Here is a 19,773-nt window from a genome sequence, read left to right on the forward strand (position 1 = left end):
CAAAATATTTTTGGCAGATGTTATTTTTGGCAGTAATTACTAGAGGAATGTTTATATCATTTTACTTTGGAATAATTTAACTTTTAATTCATGCAACAACATTTTGTGGACCCACTCTACTGTAAGCAAATTTTTGAAAATCACATCTGTGAAAATGTAAAATTCACATGTGTGAATATGAGGATGTCATAGGCATGCACATTATGTGTAGAGTATATAAGCATAAATAGTCATTAACGTTTCACACATAATTCTTCAAAAAATACCCCTCTGGATGTTTATGTAACAGGGTAAAATGACAAAGAAAAATGTGACTAATTTCTAATCATTTAACTAGTTAGATTGTTACAATAGTATAGGTGCCAACAAGTGATCATTTTATACAGTACATTTTATTGATGTCATCATAAACTAAACTGATTCATTCAGAAACACTGCATTCTTAACATAGGAATAATCTCTTCACCATACGCCGAGTGCCTTAGTGTTCCACCAGTGATGATATACAGCCATATCACAGATTATAAGGCTGAACGTCATGAAATACCATCAGTCTACAGAGATTCCCAAGTATTTCTCTATCAGGAGAACACAATAATTTAACCCTGAAAAAGCCAAAGCAAAAAACTACCAGATTACTGTTGTGTTTGCAATAAGGAAAAACGCTGAACACATGTGGGCATTTCTTCTTTTTTCTGTTTGCTGAACTAGTCTGCAGTAACAAAAACAGGAGACGGATTAAAAACAAACTGATAGCTAACCAAAAAGTAATTCAAGGTTTTACAGTACAAAGAGTGGCCAACACGACATAGACACATTCCTGATACATGAGTCCCATCTCATGCTCAATACAATACAATTACTATGGTATAAATACAGCACTACAACATAGAAAAGAAAGAGATTGACTTAGAAAATCACATACCAGTTTTATAATTATTTGATCAATTGCAGTTAGAAATTACAGTTTTTCTCCTCTAAGGGCTTTTTATGCGGTCTCTGTCTTATTATGTCTTATTATGTCTTATTATGCGGTCTCTGTCCATCTTGTGGATGGACAACATCAACCGTCTTTGCTCAATGACAGGCTGATGGCCGCCGACGCACTGTCTCTCTGAAATTATAAATATTTAAAACAGGCATTATCTTGATAAATAAACTGCATAGTTGCAATGTAAACAATTACATTCTTAACCAAAAAAGCATTAAAAGTACATTATGTTGCCTAACAGCTGCAATATTTGTCAAACTGTAGAGTGTTGTGTGCTTGTTGCTGTATGTGGGCGGAGAAATACACAAGGATAAAGAGGCTGGATGAGTGATATATATATATATATATATATATATATATATATATATATATATATATAATTTCACTGCACTTTAAAATGATGGTCGATTAGTTAATGTATTTATTAACATGATCTAATAATTAGTAATACATTTATTACTGTATTTATCATCATTTTTAATTAATGTTAACAAGCACAACTTTGAATCTTATTAATGCATTAGTTAATGCTGAACTATAACTCATAAATGCATAAACTAACAGTCTATAACTCTAAAGTGTTACTTTTAAATATTATATTAAATAAATAAAATTAAATCTTTTGTTGAACTATTCACAAAGCGATAGTAGACAGAATGTGTATGTGTATGTGTGTGCTTTTTATGATTCAAAAAATGTCTTGGACCATTTAAAAATGTTATTGGTCCAAAAGCAAACTGCAAACTGTGGAGTTTAAATGCTTTGCTACGTCTTTCCACCTCATATACATGTGTATATTTTCCTGATCATAACTAACCCCATATTTGGACTATGGTCTATTTTCTATTATTCATCTCGAAATAAGAATTTCATCTATGCGAGTCATTGCGCCAATTGAAAGTGAGTGAGATGTCTGATATAAATGAGTAAAAAGGGCAAATGATTTCATCTCAGATTATTGGATGCAGATCATTCACGGCCCCGCTGATAACGATGAAGGGAACGCTGCCAGACAGACAGTAACTTTTTTTTGTGAGGGCAGCATTAATGTGGCTGAGGCAGACAGTCTGTGAGGGAAAGATAAAAACACCTCGGCCCTTCAGATGCTCACCAGTGTCTTGAGATGTGTTCACTGGGCTCAGGTTGCGCCTGGGTCGACCACTAAAAGCCTGGCTGTTGGATCCGATGGGAAATGAGCATGTGTGTGTTGCTTGGTTGGTTTTGATTGCAGTGTTTTTGCAGATTGGAGATGAAACTCTCTGCTCTTACATTGGAGAGGTCATTTTTTTGCAAATGGCATTTCCTAGCAGAGGTCACTGTCTTGGTGTGACCCGCTCCAACGTTTACACGACCTGCACATCTTCACTCCGTCTCAGATTGGATGTGGGCAATATTGGCAGCTGTAAATGTCACAGCGCTCTCATTCAGTGGAAATGAGTGAGTGTTGTCTGGAAAACTGCACCTTCCCCTCGCTGTGTAAATTAGCTCGTTCTACAACTATCAGAGTGTGTGCGTTGGCTTGACCGCTGCAATGCGCAGGGCAGAGGATATAAACATTTTTCAGGTCAGGATGAACTTTTCTACTCTGTTTTTGTGAATATCAGCAAAAATCACTAAGCTTTTGAAACTGATTTGTCAACATGCTTCTCCAATTCTCATCATATTTCATCATATTTAATATTAGTTAACAGAGAGAAATAATAATAATGATAATAAACAAAAAGTGTTTAAGTGTTTATAGTCCGCATGAACTGGTAACTGCGTCCGTTTTTTTTGTATTGTGATTCAGTTTCTAAAGCAGCGGAATGTTAAGTTAGAAAACAGTGGGTGTGGCTTGTTTTTGTTTTCTACTGCGAGCTGATTGGATGTAAAAAAGTAGGCTGTCAGATTCACCAGTGATCAGTTGCAAATCGCTGGAAACCCACAAATCTGTAAAGGAACTGAACAAGTGTTACTGACGACTTGAGTCCAGCAGATCAGCTTTATAAACTCAGCTAAGGAATTAACACCCTCAAGGACTATATCTGTAAGTTTTTGGACATTTTTAATGAATCATACCTCCCAGATTTTATTCTCATAGTCTTTCTCTAACATGGACTAAATGAACCTTTTAAAACACCACTCATAAACTTTTTTCCTTGAGGGTCTTTCCCAAAAATCCCTGGATACAACCCTACAGGTCAATGTGTCTCCCTTCATTGTTGGAAAGGTAAAGAAGGAAAGCCCTAAATGTTTTGCTAGAGCCTTTGCTGGCATGCCATTGCTTCCCAAACCAGAGCCTCCTTACCCACTGGGGTTATATAAACTGTCATTACTTTCTGAACCACTACCTCCTGATACACTAGAGTTGTCTGAACCTGACTCACTGGGGTTGTTGAAACCGCCAGTGCCTCTTGACCCACTGGGGTTGTTGGAACTGCCATTGCCCCCTGACCCATTGGGGTTGTCTGAACCACCAGTGCTTTCTGAACCAAAGCCTCCTGACCTACTGGGGTTGTCTAACCGTACGTTCACACCGAAAGCGGCGAGAGCGTCCAAGGTCGCTCTGGCCGCCCTGGCGACAACGCTGTCTGCCTTCAGCTCCGGCGGCCAGAGCGTCAAAACTCGCTACATTGATCTCGTACTTAAAGGAGCCGTTGCAGCATATCAGTTACATTCCTGCATTAGACATGTTTTTAGCGTGAAAATGTTGCGCACTTCTTATCAAATTCATAAAACAATGGAAGATCAAGTTGCATGTGGTGTGGCTTTGCTCTATTTATCCAATATGTGTCCATATGTCTGAAATATCCTGAAGCAGCAGTACTTTTTTGTACTGTCACATCGCGTGAGATTCCCTCTTTTTAAGATAAATTTATATAACCTTAATGAACATCAGTAACTTATTTAATGTATGTTCCTGTGAGAAAACATTGTAAATAATTGGAAATCCGGCGACCGCAATAATCAAACCCTTGGGAACAACTGTGGTCGGAACCAAAGTTCACAGGTCTGTGTTCCCTGAACTGCTATCAAGCGGTGGACGTCTTCATTCTGATTGCTTGCCGCCGAACCGCGTCATAGCTCATTACCATAAAGTTGACTTCATTTCAACTCTCCTCGACGCTCACGCCGGCGAAGACGCGCCGCACTGCTCCTCGCCGTTCATCGTCGCCTATCGCCGCCGGCTCTCATTGAAAATGAATGACTTCCGGCTACTTTGACGCTCTCGCCGCTTTCGGTGTGAACGTACGGTAAGCCACCAGTGCCTCCTGATCTTAAGCCTTCTGACCCACTGGGGTTGTTGGAACCGCCATTGCCCCCTCACCCATTAAGGTTGTCTGAACCACCAGTGCCTGCTGAACCTGAGCCTGCTGACCCCCTGGGGTTATCTGAGCCACCAGTGCTTCCTAAACCTGAGCCTCCAGACCTCTGCAGCTCCAAGCTTTAGGCATTCTAGAGCTCCATGCTTTAGGCTCACCTACGCTGCTCAGACCTGGCCTTCCATCCCTTCCCCACTTCGCCTCCATCCACCTTCCTTCTGGTTTGTATTTGGCATGTCTGTCACAATCACCAGTGATCTAGCTATTTTAGCAATCTGTCATGGAACTGGACTTAAAATCCCATTATGCACTTTACACACACACACACACACACACACACACACACACACAGACACACACACAGACACACACACACACACACACACAGACACACACACACACACACACACACACACACACACACACACACACACACACACACACACACACACACACACACACACACACACCAGTTACAGTTCTCTTCTTGATTGCACACACACACAGCTGGAAATAAATCATAGACTGATTACACAGACTATATATATACACCTCTCACAAGCACACACTCATTGCTGAGTCTTGTTGTATGTTAACCTGTTACAATGCAAAGTGTTTTTTGTCTAGTCTTACCTTGCCTTTAGATCCTTGCCTTGTTTCTTTGTTTATCCTGTTTGCTGTCTGCACTGACCTCTGCCTGTGATCACGACTGCGCTATTGGATTACCCTCATGATTCTGTTTGTTTTTGTTAAACCATTGTCTTCCTAACTAAGCTGTTAATAAACTGTGTTTGACCCTGACTTCTGTTGTCAACCGACTCCAAGTGTTACATAGGCATTTCATTCAGGAAGATTAGGAAAAGGGTTTGGGGAGAGTTATTATAATGTAACAGACACCCCCTCCTCACCATTTCCGTTTGTTGTCATAGTGCTGTCAAAACTGACCGTTGGAGGGGTGTGGTTAAGTATGTTAGCCACGCCCAATACCTCAGACAGACATAATCTAAGAACTTAACTGAAAACAAAAAAGAAGTGTATTTTCAGATTTAAGTTTTAGATTACAAGGGGAAACAATTCGTTTTTTCTGAATAAATAGCACAAATGAAGTGATCACCTGTAATGAAGGGGCTGACACAGAGGGATCCATTTGCAGTAAATTTATTATACACAGTTTAATAAAGACAAGCACACAGATGTAATGCGTGTGCGAACTCACATCAAACACAATAGTGTTACGTTGAAGGGTTGGCAGCAGGTAACCACAGTATGAATGTTCAGGCATGGGTCTGAGGCAGGCGGCGAATATCAAGGTCGGTGTACAGGCTAGAGTTCAAGGCAGACGGCTTGGATCAAAGTCGGTAATCAGGCAGAGGTACAAGGCAGGCGGCTGGCATGACGAGGTTGAGGAACAAGGCAAGGTAAGCAACGGGAAAGCAGGCAGTGTAGAGAAACGCTCAGTAGTGTTAGCCGGGGCAGAACAAGACTTCGCAATGAGTGAGTGTGTGTGCTGCTTATAAGCGTGAGTGTGGGTGATCAAGTGGATGCGCTTCAGGTGTGCAGGCTATCAGTGTAAGTGGATGACGTGATGGTTAATACTCCGGGGATGGTGACCTCTGCTGGCCAGCGAGGAGAATGACTGGGACCGAGTCGATGACATCATTACAAAACTATGTGAGGTAACAAAATCAATATGTTTAGTTTTGATTTCATATGTACTTTAAAGATAAAAATCCCTATTGTTTCAAATATACTTATATTATTAACAGTTAGTGTGTATTATGTTAATATGATATTCATAGTTTCAGGACTAGTCAATCAGGTTTCAGAAAACTCAAATGAGAAAAAGGAAAAAAGTCTCTGATCTTCCTGTGAAAGATTGTGTGAAAAGAGAAACTTTTGTTCACTGAAACTCACTTTTAGTTACTTTCAGTCAACTAAAGCTTGATTATTTTGAAAACTCTTTAAGAGCAGCTGTTTCTGTCTGCCAACTGAATGTGGGCTGAACATCATGTAAATTGCACACAGAAGGCATTACTCTAATCTTTGCACACCCCTTTGAATGAGACAGATGTTTCAGCGTAATTGTATGCCTTTTTTCACTACATACTACATACATTCACTACATACTGCTTTTTTATATATTTATTATCTGTTTATTGTCCTGTCTCTGTAATTCTGTTGCAATGTAGAAGCTCTGTCATGAAAACAAATTCCTCTTATGTGCGAACATACCTGGCTATAAAGTTCTTTCTGATTCTGATTTTGTTCTTTTGGCCTTTATATCTCTTGCAGCGGCATCATGATATTTTACACCAGTCATATCACACTTTTCTTACTCTTCTGAGGTTTACTTTCGGAATAATACAAAATAAAATGTAAATTTAAACAAAAAAGTTAATAAATAAATAATTATTAAAAGTAATATACATTGTAAATTATAAAAGTATACAAAGTGTATTATGATATAATGGGTTTTATATAAGCATATATTTAAGGACTGTACATTTTGGTCTATAGAGAATACCTGAAATAATTCATTTATACCACCACAAAGTCACTTCGTTCCTATATTATGAATCACCATATTCATAAAATGAACAAATGAAACATGCCTATTAATATATATTAATTAAACCTAATAATAATAACAGTAAAATAAAGCAAATATTTAAATATATATATAGATACATATTGGTAATAAAATTGATAGAAAATAATAAAAAATATAATAGCACCAAAACAGATTATACTGATGATTATTGTTGGAGTATTGTTATTGTTGTTATTATCGTTAATATTTCTATTTATTGTTGATAATACACTCACCGGCCACTTTATTAGGTATACCTGTCCAACTGCTCGTTAACGCAAATTCAGGCTGCTGGTGGACGTGTAATGGTGTGGGGGACATTTTCTTGGCACACTTTGGGCCCATTAGTACCAATTGAGCATCTTGTCAATGCCACAGATTACCTGAATATTGCTGCTGACCATGTCCATCCCTTTATTACCACAGTGTACCCATCTTCTGATGGCTCCAACAGGATAACACACCATGTCGTAAAGCAAGAAACATCTCAGACTGGTTTCTTGAACATGACAATAGCCCCTTTCACACATACAGACCTTTCCGGAAAATTACCGGCAATTTTCCGGAAAGGTTGTATGTGTGAACAGGTCCTTTTTGAAAATACCGGTAAATTCGTTCTGGCTATTTTCCGGAAAGAGAAGTTGTAACATTACCGGCAATTTGCCGGAATGCTGCGCTGTGTGAATGCAGAAGGAAGATTGCCGTAATAAGCGCGTCCACGTCTAGAACGGGCTGACGTGAGACACCTGCTTTAGCCAATCACAACAGTCAGACGCATTCACATGCGCGCGGTTTATGAGAATAAAAGCCTTTGAATATTTTTTCCAGACACCTTTAGCTGCTAGATGTTAGTCAGATAATGTTTCTATGTTCCTTCTTAATGCCAACTGTGTAAATAATTATTGATAAAATGTTTATGATAATCTGTTGTTTGTTTACCTTCAAGCTTTGCGTGTGCCCGTGAGCGCCCATAGCGCCATCACACACACATATCAAAGTGTTTCCCTATGTTTTCATTAGAGTTGTACTCAATACTGATCCATCCGAAGAGTTTGTAATGTAGTCAAATGTTTACAAACACAAGCGCAGCCGTTTAGAGGTCATTTCTGGTTAATGATGTCAGAATTTACCGGCATTTTGCGATGGATGTGTGAATGCTCTTTTCCGGAATAATTCCGTAACGTCCTCGCCTGTGTGAACAGCGTTTTTTTTAATATACCGGTAAAGTAGTTCCGGAAATTTTCCGGATATTTACCAGTATCACTGTGTGAAAGGGGCTAATGAGTTCACTGTACTCAAATGGCCTCCACAGTCACCAGATCTCAGTCCAATAGAACACCTTTGGGATGTGGTGGAACAGGAGATTGGCATCATGTGCAGTTGACAAATCTGCAGCAACTGTGTGATGCTATCATTTCAATATGGACTAAAACCTTTGAGGAATATTTCCAGTATCTTGTTGAATCTTTGCCACAAAGGATTAAGGCAGTTCTGGAGGCAAAGTGTGGTTTAACCAAGTATTAGTAAGGTGTACCTAATAAAGTGGCTGGTGAGTGTATTAATACTCAATAATTCACATTATTAAATAACTCAATTATAAATGTTTTTTTTAACAAATTGATGAAGTGACTCACTCAAAAAGACCATAATGCATTATAGTGTTTTAATTATAAGTGTTTTGAATGAAATGGTTTAATGAAGGAGTCAATAATTTATTAATAAAAATGACCACCTACTAGTGCAAATACATTAAACTAAATTTTGAGACAACGATCACAGTTATTTTAAAAAAATAATGTGCTTGGCTTAAAGTTGCCTGGCTTTTAGCTCAAAAATGCATCACACCCTTGCCTACAAATAACACAAACTCGTATACAAGTACTTCAGCCTGATGGATCTGCAAAGTGCACGTCCATTTGTTCCATCCAACCGGGTCAGAACGACCTGCATGATGAATGAATACTCATTCCTACAACAAAAACCACTTCGTGATGAGTGTCAGCAGAAGAAAGAAATGTCATTTGGCGCTATCATTCAGTCCCAACTTTTACTCTCCGCCTGCGTCACACTCATTCTCTCCATTTCTCCCTCTTTTCCGTGCGATTTGTTTGATGTCCGTGTGCGTGTGCTGAGCTGTAGCTTGTCTAGATGTGAAGTCCATGGAGACGAGTGGTTTTAAACTCTGCCAGGAGAATGGCAGCATAAGACAAGGCCAGATGAAACAAGCTCTCTCCGCTCGCCTGCAATTCTTCTTCTGTTGCAGTGAGGAGGGAATGCATGACCTCGCTCTAATTACATCCAGCACTTCACATGACTACTAAACAGCCCTGGTTCTGTGGCTCTCTAGTGCTTTCTTTCTTTCTGTCTCTCTCTTTCTTTGGCTGTCCCCTCCAGACTAAATAACTGAGGCCTGTTGTGCCTCAGCACTGCCTATCATTTTGTGATGACTAGATTACTGGAAAAGGTTTTTTTTTTTTTAGCTGCACTGCCTCAGCTGGTGGCTTTAAACATTTTAAAGCATATTAGATGATAAAAAAAATCAAATAATAATAATAATAATAATAATAATAATAATAATAATGATAAATGTATTGTACTCTCTAAAAATACTGGGTTGTTGTAACATCATGTTGTAATGTAACAATTGTTACAATCAAATATGGACAAACGTATTCCTTTTTTTATTAAATTCTAACTACACTTTTTCATTCCTATTTGGGTTTGGGTTATGGGTTTGGTTATTATTAGCAGTCTTTAAAGTGTGTTATATAATACATGACTAAATATAATATACAAACACTCTGGTATTGGTGGTTTATGAGGACTCTTCATAGGCGTAATGCATTTTAAACAGGAAAAACCTCCTTATTATATGGAACTACCACACTCCTAGTTATCCTAGGATACCTTTTGTTGTCACAGTCACCAAGTTGAGTGCCCTCCAGACACACTAGAGGGCACTTTACACATCACATCTGCCATTGAACCGGACTAAATATCCCATCATGAACCAGATACACACCAGTTCCAGATTGTAATGTGAAAAGGACGCTAACAAAGGAAGTGTGGATCCAAATGTAGGTTTATTAAACAGAGAATGGTCAGGCAAGCAACGGTCAACACAGGGGCAAACAGATGCATACAGGAAATCCAGTGTCATAGTCAAATAACAGGTGAATGGTCAGTACAGGCAGGCAGCACACACTGTAAAACAAACAAAACAAAGCAAGGTTCAAACATTGAAGGCAAGGCAAGGAAAATGCGTCGTATTGCTCACAAAAGCAGTATTGGCCATTTTAATGTGGTGATGTCATTGGCCCATGGACAGTTCCTACTTGTTGTCAAAGTATTTCATATCTGTTACAAGAGGCGATTCAATCATAACTTGATGTTATAACAGTTGTCATAACAGTATTTATTAGTATGTTGAACTTTTTGGACTCTCAGAAGCTGCGGAAATTTAAAATGTATCCTCCAGCTGTGTGTTTGGAATCAGTCAGGATCAGGAACAGGTGTGAATGTCTGTGGTGCATGACTGGAACTTGTAGTCCATATACCCGTGTATGTTTACCAGCGATCTGCCAGGATTAGATCGCTGGTGATTGTGACACAGATCACCCCTGATTACTCACACACATCTGCAGCTCATAAAGACTGATTACCAGGACTATGACACCTCACTCACACACACACAGTTTGCGGAGTCTTGTATCCTGTAAGTGAGCACTACGAAGTGTTTCCTTGTTCTTGCCTTATCGTGGTTTTGCCTTATTGTTTGGCCGCCTGTCTCAAAAATTCGCCTGTTTATAACATGCACTTCCAGGATGCCCCTGTCTGTTCTAGTCTGTCAGAATATGCACAACACATATACATGACCTCAATCACATTTGGTGAAGCAATATATATCGCCTATACATGCAAACCAATTCTAGCAACGTTTTAGCTGATTGTGAAACATTCAAATTCAGCTTTATTTGTATAGCGCTTTTACAATGTAGATTGTGTCAAAGCAGCTTCACATAAATGGTCATAGTAACTGGAACAGTGTGGTTCAGTAACTGGAACAGTGTGGTTCAGGTTTTAGTGTTTAAGTTCAGTTCAGTTCAGTTTAGCTCAGTTCAGTGTGATTTAATTATTACTGAGAGTTCAAACACTGAAGAGCCAATTCATCGATGCGTAGCTCTACCAATCCTGAACCATGCGAGGCAGTGGCGACAGCGGAGAGGGAAAAAAAACTTCACCTGACATCACTATTAAACATCACTATTGGAGGTGTCTGTATGGTTAAAAAACACTATTGTATTTACTGTAAATTACTTTAGTATATTTTCACGTGGGTGTCTGACAACTGAAAATAGATCTGGGGGCAGATATCGCAGTGTCTGTTGATCTTTACTTTGCACCTTTTTGCTATCATTTCTTACCATTTATTTAGAGTTGCGTTTTCACATTCTGATTCCAGTGCCTAATTATTAAACTGTTAAAATGACTATATTTAAATGAAATATTCTTAAAAAATATTATCTGTCCTTTAAAAGATACTTGTAGTGTAATGATTTTGTATTTTCATTCTGGCATTATATAATGAGTTGCATATAATTGTCTTAAAAGGACTATAATATCGTTTATTGCAATATGTTTTGGTGCAATATATTGTACAGCAAAAAATAGATATTGTGACAGGCCTAGTCTGTTCTTGTTTTGACCTTGCCTGTACGTCCATCCTAAAATAAGGCTGCATTTCTGTTGCCGACCCAACTCATTACAATTGTACAATTATTATTTTTTTGATAATTTTTTTGACATTAAACATATTTTTAAAAGACCACACACATTTTACTTGTAGGCATGTACCACATGTTATTTTTATTTATTTATTTACTTACCAGCTGAATAAACATATCTACTTTGGTTTACTGTAAACTAAATAATGAAGTTGAGCCTCATCATTTTTTTTTTTCAAAATAGCTTAATATTATTATTTTTCTTTCATTATTTATTTGTAAAATTAACTGTATTATGATTATCATTATTTATTTAATTCTAACTATTTTCTTAGTTTTCTATATATTATAGAGCTTTTGTTATCATTAAGTTTTGTTTTTGGTATTCTTTTACACCATGCATTTTAGTAGTCAATTTATATTCACTGTAGAGCTTCATAAACTCCTAATTTAATTTTCAGGAAGGTATAATTAAAATCTGTATAAAGGAATGAATGTTTTTGTGTCTCATTGGTCTGTAAAAATGGCAACAAACAAGTTAATTAAAATCAATGATGTGAGATTTCAGGTTGGGGGCATAAAACAAAGTGCTCATTTTAAACTGGCATTTCCCCCATTCACTTCTTAAAGCAGTGAAACATAAAGGAGAATGTTTATCTTTATGTATCTTGCAGTTTGGGACACGTCTTTATCTCTCAGATTAAGCTGCCCTGGCCTTGCCAGTATATCCATGGACCTTGTGTGATAATTTAATTGCTTAATAACCGCTAATTTATGGCTAATTGGCAGCAAATAAGCTGTGCTTAAATATGAACTTGAACTAAAATTGCTTATTAATTGCTGATGTGATTCAAGTTGTCACAACTGTCAAGCTCGATAACACCGGGTCGTCTTAACACAGCGCTCTCTCTCATTTTAAGCCCAGTTAGTTAATTTCCTCTTCTTTTTTTCTGTGCCACCGCCTTGTGTATCGTCTCACGGTGTCACGTGTTTTGTCTGGATGTCTGTTTATAGCTGCGTGCTGTCAGGGCAAAATAACTCTGAAATCACTTTGTAAGACTAAATCCTCGCTGTTTATTCCTGCTGCCGCTGATAAGACGGTGCGTGAAGGAGGTGATGCAATGCTTGCTGCTTCTTTTGGAGTTGCAATCAGGATCAAATGTACTTTTATCTGTCGTGTGTGATGTTTAACTCGTGTCGGAACAGTCTACACTCAAATCGTTTCCTTTGATGCATGGTGCTAATTGTTTTAATGGCATTAAAGGCAAGGTATCAGTTTACATTAGTACAAAGTGACACGGGTAATTTACTGCACAAAGGAAAAAAAAAATGCAAATGTAAAAAGACAAGGCCAGCCAATTACAAGCTCAAAGAGAGTGTGTACTAACAATCTGTTAGAGTGTTGTTGTTGCTTTTTTGGTTTAAAGTTGGGCGGATTTATTATTAGTACATATAGGTCAAAGAAAATATGTCCTATTTTTTTTGTCTGTGTCAATCGTAATGTGCAACAATAACTGTTTGATATATATATACAAAGCATAATAAAAGCAAATAATGTATCTACTTTTCCAATAACTTTTGTGGATATAAAGTTTCAATATACAGCATGAGTGAAATAATGTTAATCTGTCATTGAGCGTAACAGATTTACCTTTAAATGAATATATATATATATATATATATATATATATATATATATATATATATATATATATATATATATATATATATATATATATATATATTTCAGTATCGGCATATATAACATATTTTTTACATATTACATTTGTGCAGGATAATATGTTTAAAAGAAAAACATCAGACATCAGTAGAAAGGAATAGAAATTATATTATTCATTAGTACTATAAATATCTTCATTTTGACTAGCAATTTCATCGCCACAGGCATGGCAGATCAAGAACGGTTACTGACTGAAGCTAAGCATCAGCACTTTGGCTTCTGTTGCATCATTCAGGTGGATGCTCTACACTGGTGGTGTTGTGGAGAGACAACATACTAATACAAAATGCTCTTAGTGTATGTCTATTTAAATGTTCTATATAAATAACAATTTCAAAAATGTATTTATATTGTTAGAAAAATTGGGGTGTGGGGGGGGGGGGTATTGGTGTATTGGTATTTCCAATTACTGGGTTGCGGCTGGAAGGGCATCCGCTGTTTGAAACATATGTTGGAATAGTTGGTGGTTCATTCAGCTGTAAAATTAATGAATGAATCCGAGAACTATTTATAATTTTTGAATGGTAATGGATCACGGATCATGGTTAACACAAAATATTAAAAGTTCTGCTATCATTTACTAGGGCTGTGCAATTAATCGAAAATTTGATTTTGATTTTGGCTTCAAATGATTATGAAAAGGCATTAATTGAGGTAAACGATTATTGTATCATATACCGCCCCATTTCCAGCTGAACACATGTGTTGCTCTTAAAAGCGCGAATGTGTGTGTGTGTGTGTGTGCAGCCAGAAGCATGCGGCCGTTCAGCATTCGGTCTCATTCGCACACTGAGACGAGCAGAGGAGCGTCATCTTAAAAGTCATCTTAATGTGAGCGCTTTAATGGTAAAATAGGTGGCAAAACGTGGTGTTTAGAGATTATTCATATTAACCCTCATTTGTGTAATAAACAAACAAGTTGAAGATCAAAAGACACGCGAAAGAGAAACCATTAAAGAGACAGCGCACTATTATTGCTACCGCCTTTTTTATCATTATTAAACAAAACGAGAAAACCCCTCTCTGCTCTTGACTGAAGGATTTTTGTTGCTAAAGTGTTTTTCTTACAGTGAAGATGCTTAAAGTACAGTTTTTTTCAATTTTTTTATTCTATTGTATTTCATTCTCATTCCTTTGCAGGGTGGAAAATAACTGTATATATGAAGTTAAAGTCAGAATTATTAGCCCTCCCGAATATTAGCAATCCTTTTCCTGCCCAATTTCTGTTTAATGGAAAGAAGTTTTTTTTTTTTTTTACTTATTTCTGAACATAATAGTTTTGATATCTCATTTCTAATTACTGATTTATTTTATCTTTGCTATGATGACAGTAATAATTTTCTAGATATTTTTCAAAGCACAAGCATTCAGATTAAAGTGACATTCAAAGGATTCACTAGAGTAATTAGGCAAGTCATTGTATAACAGTAGTTTCTTCTGCAGACAATCAAAAAATATATTGCTTAAGGGGGCTAATAATATTGACCTTAAAATGAGTTTCAAAATATTTAAACCTGCTTTTATTATAGCTAAAAATAAAACAAAAAAGCCTAGAAGAAAAAATATGATAGGAAATACTGTTAAAATTCCTTGCTCTGTTAAACATAATTTGGGAAATATTTATTTAAAAAAATTCTCAGGAGCACTAATAATTTTGACTTCAACTGATAATAGTTTTGAATAATCGTGATTACAATTATGACCAAAATAGTCGTGATTATGATTTTTCCCAAAATCAAACAGCCCTATCATTTACTCATCCTACACTTCTTTAAAACCTATAAGTTTTAATAGGTTTATTAAAGTATCTAAATTTTCTTTTAAATGTTAAACACACAAAAAAAGTATTTTGAAAAAGTAGTGGCTGGCACACTGTAACGGTTGACACTGGAGTTGAGGATCCACATGCTATTTATTAATAGCAGTATTCAGGCAGGCAATAGTCAATAGGTACAAATAGGGGCATACAGATAATCCAAAAAGCGAGGTCATGAAATAGGCAAAAGTTCAAGACAGGCAGCAAGAAAACAACAGGAACAATAAACAATGCAAATATCAAAACCACGGCAGGATAAACAAGGAAAAGCGCTTCATAATGCTTCACAAGAAAAACAAGACTCAGCAATGTGTATGTGTGTTTGAGAGGTAAATATATAATCCAGAAAACCAGTCCACAATGAGTTACCAGCTGTGTCTGTGTCAGTGTTCGGATGACTGTCAGCTGTGGCAGGAGCAATTGGAACAATGGCTTCTGTGATTTGTAGTTCATATAGTGGCAGAATTGTAGTCTGTGTGATAATGCATGTTTTCCAGCGATCTGCAAAGCCTACATTGCTGGTGATCATGACACACACTTTGAATTCTATAGTAATTTTTTTCCTACTTTGGAAATGAATGGATGCCAGCAACCAGCAATCTTCAAGACATCTTCTTTTGTGTTCGACAAAAATGATTTAAATTTTTGGGTCAACTATTCCTTATAGCAGTAGAACTGTTTTTAACCTTTATAATAATAAGAAATGTACTAGATTGATGTTAAAATTGTAATTATTTCAAACATTTCCCCTGGCATCCAAAAATTCATGAGCAGTCTCTTCTCAGTAAATGAACGAAATGCATATCATAATTGTCTATTCATTCTTCATTTGGTGCATTCAGTCAGGGAAGAAGCGTTCGAAACCATAATGAAAAGTGAGGGTTGAAGGGCAATGCGATACATTATCAACTACAAAGGAGCGAAACACTTGTGTAAAATCAGTGGACGTCTTCAAAGGACAGTCAGAAATGCAAAACTGAAGATGAGCCAGAATTGGGGAAGAAGAAAGGGAATGGAGTGAAGAAAGAAGATGCTGCCAAAATGTCTCACTGGTGCTGAAGACACATACACGCAAGAAAAAAGCGTGAGAGGTACAATTCAATAACAAAGCCCTGGTGATTTTCTGCAAGATGTGTCTTTCACACTTGTATTGTTCAGTGTCTCTCTCTGAGGTGGTGAAATATAATGGAAAAATGACTGTAGAGCCTTTTTCTTCTGTGTCTCAGTTAAATCACCCTTATTACTTCATGACGGGGTGTCCAAACCTGTTGACAGAGAGTCACTGTCCTGCAGAAACTGCGTTCACAGCATGTCCTAATTACTGTAATTTTAAGATGACAACACGTGACCGGAGTCAGATTGGCCCTGCATTTTGAGTGGGTCTTCTGACGCTCTTATTGGACTCAGTCTAATTGGTAATACATGCTTCAGCTTAAATTTTGTGAAACTGCAAATATGTACTTTTAAATGCTCTTTATAGCGAATTGAACACTACATGGCAGTTTAATGGCAATGACATTTGTTTTTTTGACACTAATGATATTTACAGTGTCATATTGTCAATGAAAAAGATTGATTTTAATGCATTTCTTTGCACAACACCAAATAAATAAATCAAAACAACTTAATGGTCTCTACGGTTTGCAATCAAATAAGTTTGCCTCACCTATATATCTCTATATGGACATTTTTTCTGTTATCAGTTTGCTTAGTAGCTCACTTTGTTGTACTTGTGATGCAGAGCACTTGGGTTTGAGTCCGGTAAAGCACGGTTCCACAAAGGAGATAAAAGTAATGTAAAATCAAGGTAAAATATATGTTTTTTCTCTTATTTTTGGTTTCAAAAACACTAGTTTGGTTTAGGTCAACAGGTCAATAATCTGTATGACAAGCCATGCCTGCCTTCTTGTGGACATTAACAAAAAATGTAGACAGTGACCACAAGTGGATTTGTCATCTGAAACATGCAAGGAAATGTAAGGCACGGCAAGGCAAGTTTATTTATATTGCACATTTCATACACAATGGTAAATCAAAGTGCTTTACATAAACAAGAATAAAATAAAGAAGTGAAAGAAATGAAATAAGAATTAAAACAGGTTTTAAAGGAATAAAATAGTGCAGTCTGTCAGATGTAGCACAGTGCTTATTCAGTAAAGGCACAGCTAAACAGATGTGTTTAAGCCTTGATTCGAACGTGCCTAATGTTGGAGCACATCTGATCATTCCTGCAAGCTTGTTCCAGCAGCGGGGGCTGGAGTAACTAAAGGCCGATTCACCCTGCTTTGACTGAACTCCTGGAATTTCTCATTTAATTGATCCAATTGATCTGAGGTATCTGTTGGGCTTGTATTCAGTGAGCATATCTGTAATGTATTAAAGTCCTAGGCTATTTAGTGATTTATAGACAAGTAATTATACTTTAAGGGGCGAAGCAGTGGCGCAGTAGGTAGTGCTGTCGCCTCACAGCAAGAAGGTCGCTGGGTCGCTGATTCGAACCTCGGCTGAGTTGGCGTTTCTGTGTGCAGTTTGCATGTTCTCCCTGCGTTCGCGTGGGTTTCCTCCGGTTGCTCCGGTTTCCCCCACAGTCCAACATGTGGACAGACATGTGGTACAGATAAATTGGGTAGGCTAAATTGTCCGTAGTGTATGAGTGAGTATCGATGTTTCCCAGAGATGGGTTGCAGCTGGAAGGGCCTCCGCTGCGTAAAAAAAACTTGCTGGATAAGTTGGCGGTTCATTCCGCTGTGGCGACCCCGGATTAAGGGACTAAGTCGACAAGAAAATGAATGAATAAATGAATAATTATACTTTAAAATCTAATCTGAATGTAACTGGGAGCCAGTGTAAAGACCTGAGGACAGGTGTGATTTGCTCTGATTTTCTGGTTCTGGTCAGAATCCTGGCAGCATCGTTCTGAATGAGCTGCAGCTGTCTGACTGTCTTTTTGGGAAGGCCAATGAGGCCGTTACAGTAATCTACACTGCTGCTGATAAAAGCATGAACAAGTTTCTTTAAGTTCTCACTGGAAACAAAGCATCTAATTCTTGCAATGTTTTTTAGATGATAGAATGCTGATTTACTTACTGCTTTGACATGGCTACTGAAAATTAGATCTGACTCCAGAATCAAACCAAGATTCTTTGACCCTTAGAGACAAGGTATGTATTCATCTCATCTCATCTCATCTCATCTCATCTCATCTCATCTCTTTTCCCAAATGAAATAACTTTACAATAACTGCAATAACTGTAGTACAACGTATCCCAAACAACATATTTTACAATTTAAAAAAAATTGGCTTAGGCATGTTGGCAATGAACCCAGCTGCCCAAATAGCACACTTGCAGACTTCCAATGGTCCCACATGCACGGGTTCATGAAGTCCATAAGAAGTGTTTGTGAATTCCCCCTTTGGCACTTAGATACTATACACTTCTGTTGAGCCTGCACTGAGAGTAACTGCAAGCAGACTTGGAAGAGTGCAGATTAAGAGGAAGACAGTGAGGGTTTTAAGGTGCCGTTTGGGATTGAATCCCAGAAACTGCTAGGGAAGTCTGTTGGAGCTGAATTCTTCATGATGTTCGCCACCAGGAGCAGGATTACAGAATCAATTCAAAGTGTAAGATCAGGCTTATGTGAAAATTTTACCAGCCATAAACAAATTTTATTCTAAATAGGATCAATATAAAGTCACCGAGCTATGCGAGATTTTATAGCATTTTAAAAATCAAAGACAGTAGATGATATTGAAGTATGGTAAAATACTGTACATAAACTTTATTGCGATTACTATTAACTAACTATTATTTGTATGACACCAAAGGTAGTCATTAAGTCTTGACTACTTACTAAAATGACTAAAAGGCATTTGATCTGAATGTGAAGAGGGCTGTGAGGTCACATGAACACAATTAACACCGCTGTTCTTGTGCAGCAAACAGGAACTCAGTTTTTCAGGGAGCCATAATTAAAACTCTGAAAATAAATGGATATTTCTATGTCCCAGTGATCTGTAAAAACTGCAACAAATAGGGAGTGTAAAGTTAATTAAAATCAATGATGTGAGATTTTAAGTTGGGGCAGAGGGTAGAAAAAACATGTCTGTCTCTGGGATTATAGGACAAAGGACAAATATGATCCCAATTTCTAAGCCTTTCCTGTTTATAATTTATATATATATATATGGTATGCTTGAAGAGCAGAGAGAAGAGGATGCTAAATTACAGAAATTCTTCTCCTCAATTACTTGCCGTGAAAAAAAATCACTTAATGTCATGCTTCTTAACACATCCTCCAGTTAGAAAGCTGCTGAACACTTGAAGAGGGTGTAATTACAGAGGCAGTTAAGAGCTGACTGGCGGCGTGAGGGAATGAAATATGAACAGAAGGACAGAAGCGTTTTGACCAGCATATACAGTATATATAAAGATATGGAATGTGTAAGAAAACTATTTATGCATTTATTGATTCATTCAGAGGGGACATTTAATGGAGGTAAATGGGAGACCACAGCAAGTGCAGTATTGGGTTGCCATATAATTTAACATCAAATGAAAATTGCAGTTGCCTTTCCGGCACATTCTAAAGAAAGAAATATCATACAGTA

At 37.3% G+C, this 19,773-nt stretch overlaps 1 long non-coding RNA gene across 1 annotated transcript; it reads right to left on the reverse strand.

The window, feature by feature from the left end:
- Positions 1 to 1,535: 1,535 nt before the first annotated feature.
- LOC147839677 (uncharacterized) lies at positions 1,536 to 6,658 on the reverse strand. Its single transcript, XR_015515488.1, has 3 exons — positions 4,827 to 6,658; positions 4,224 to 4,293; positions 1,536 to 3,489 (listed from the first exon to the last, which is right to left on the reverse strand). It is a non-coding gene; the product is annotated as an uncharacterized LOC147839677 (long non-coding RNA).
- Between the last annotated feature and the right edge of the window lie 13,115 nt (positions 6,659 to 19,773).

The sequence above is a fragment of the Danio rerio genome, chromosome 18, assembly GCF_052040795.2.
Source record: "Danio rerio strain M-AB ecotype USA chromosome 18, GRCz13ab, whole genome shotgun sequence".
Lineage (NCBI taxonomy): Eukaryota > Metazoa > Chordata > Actinopteri > Cypriniformes > Danionidae > Danio > Danio rerio.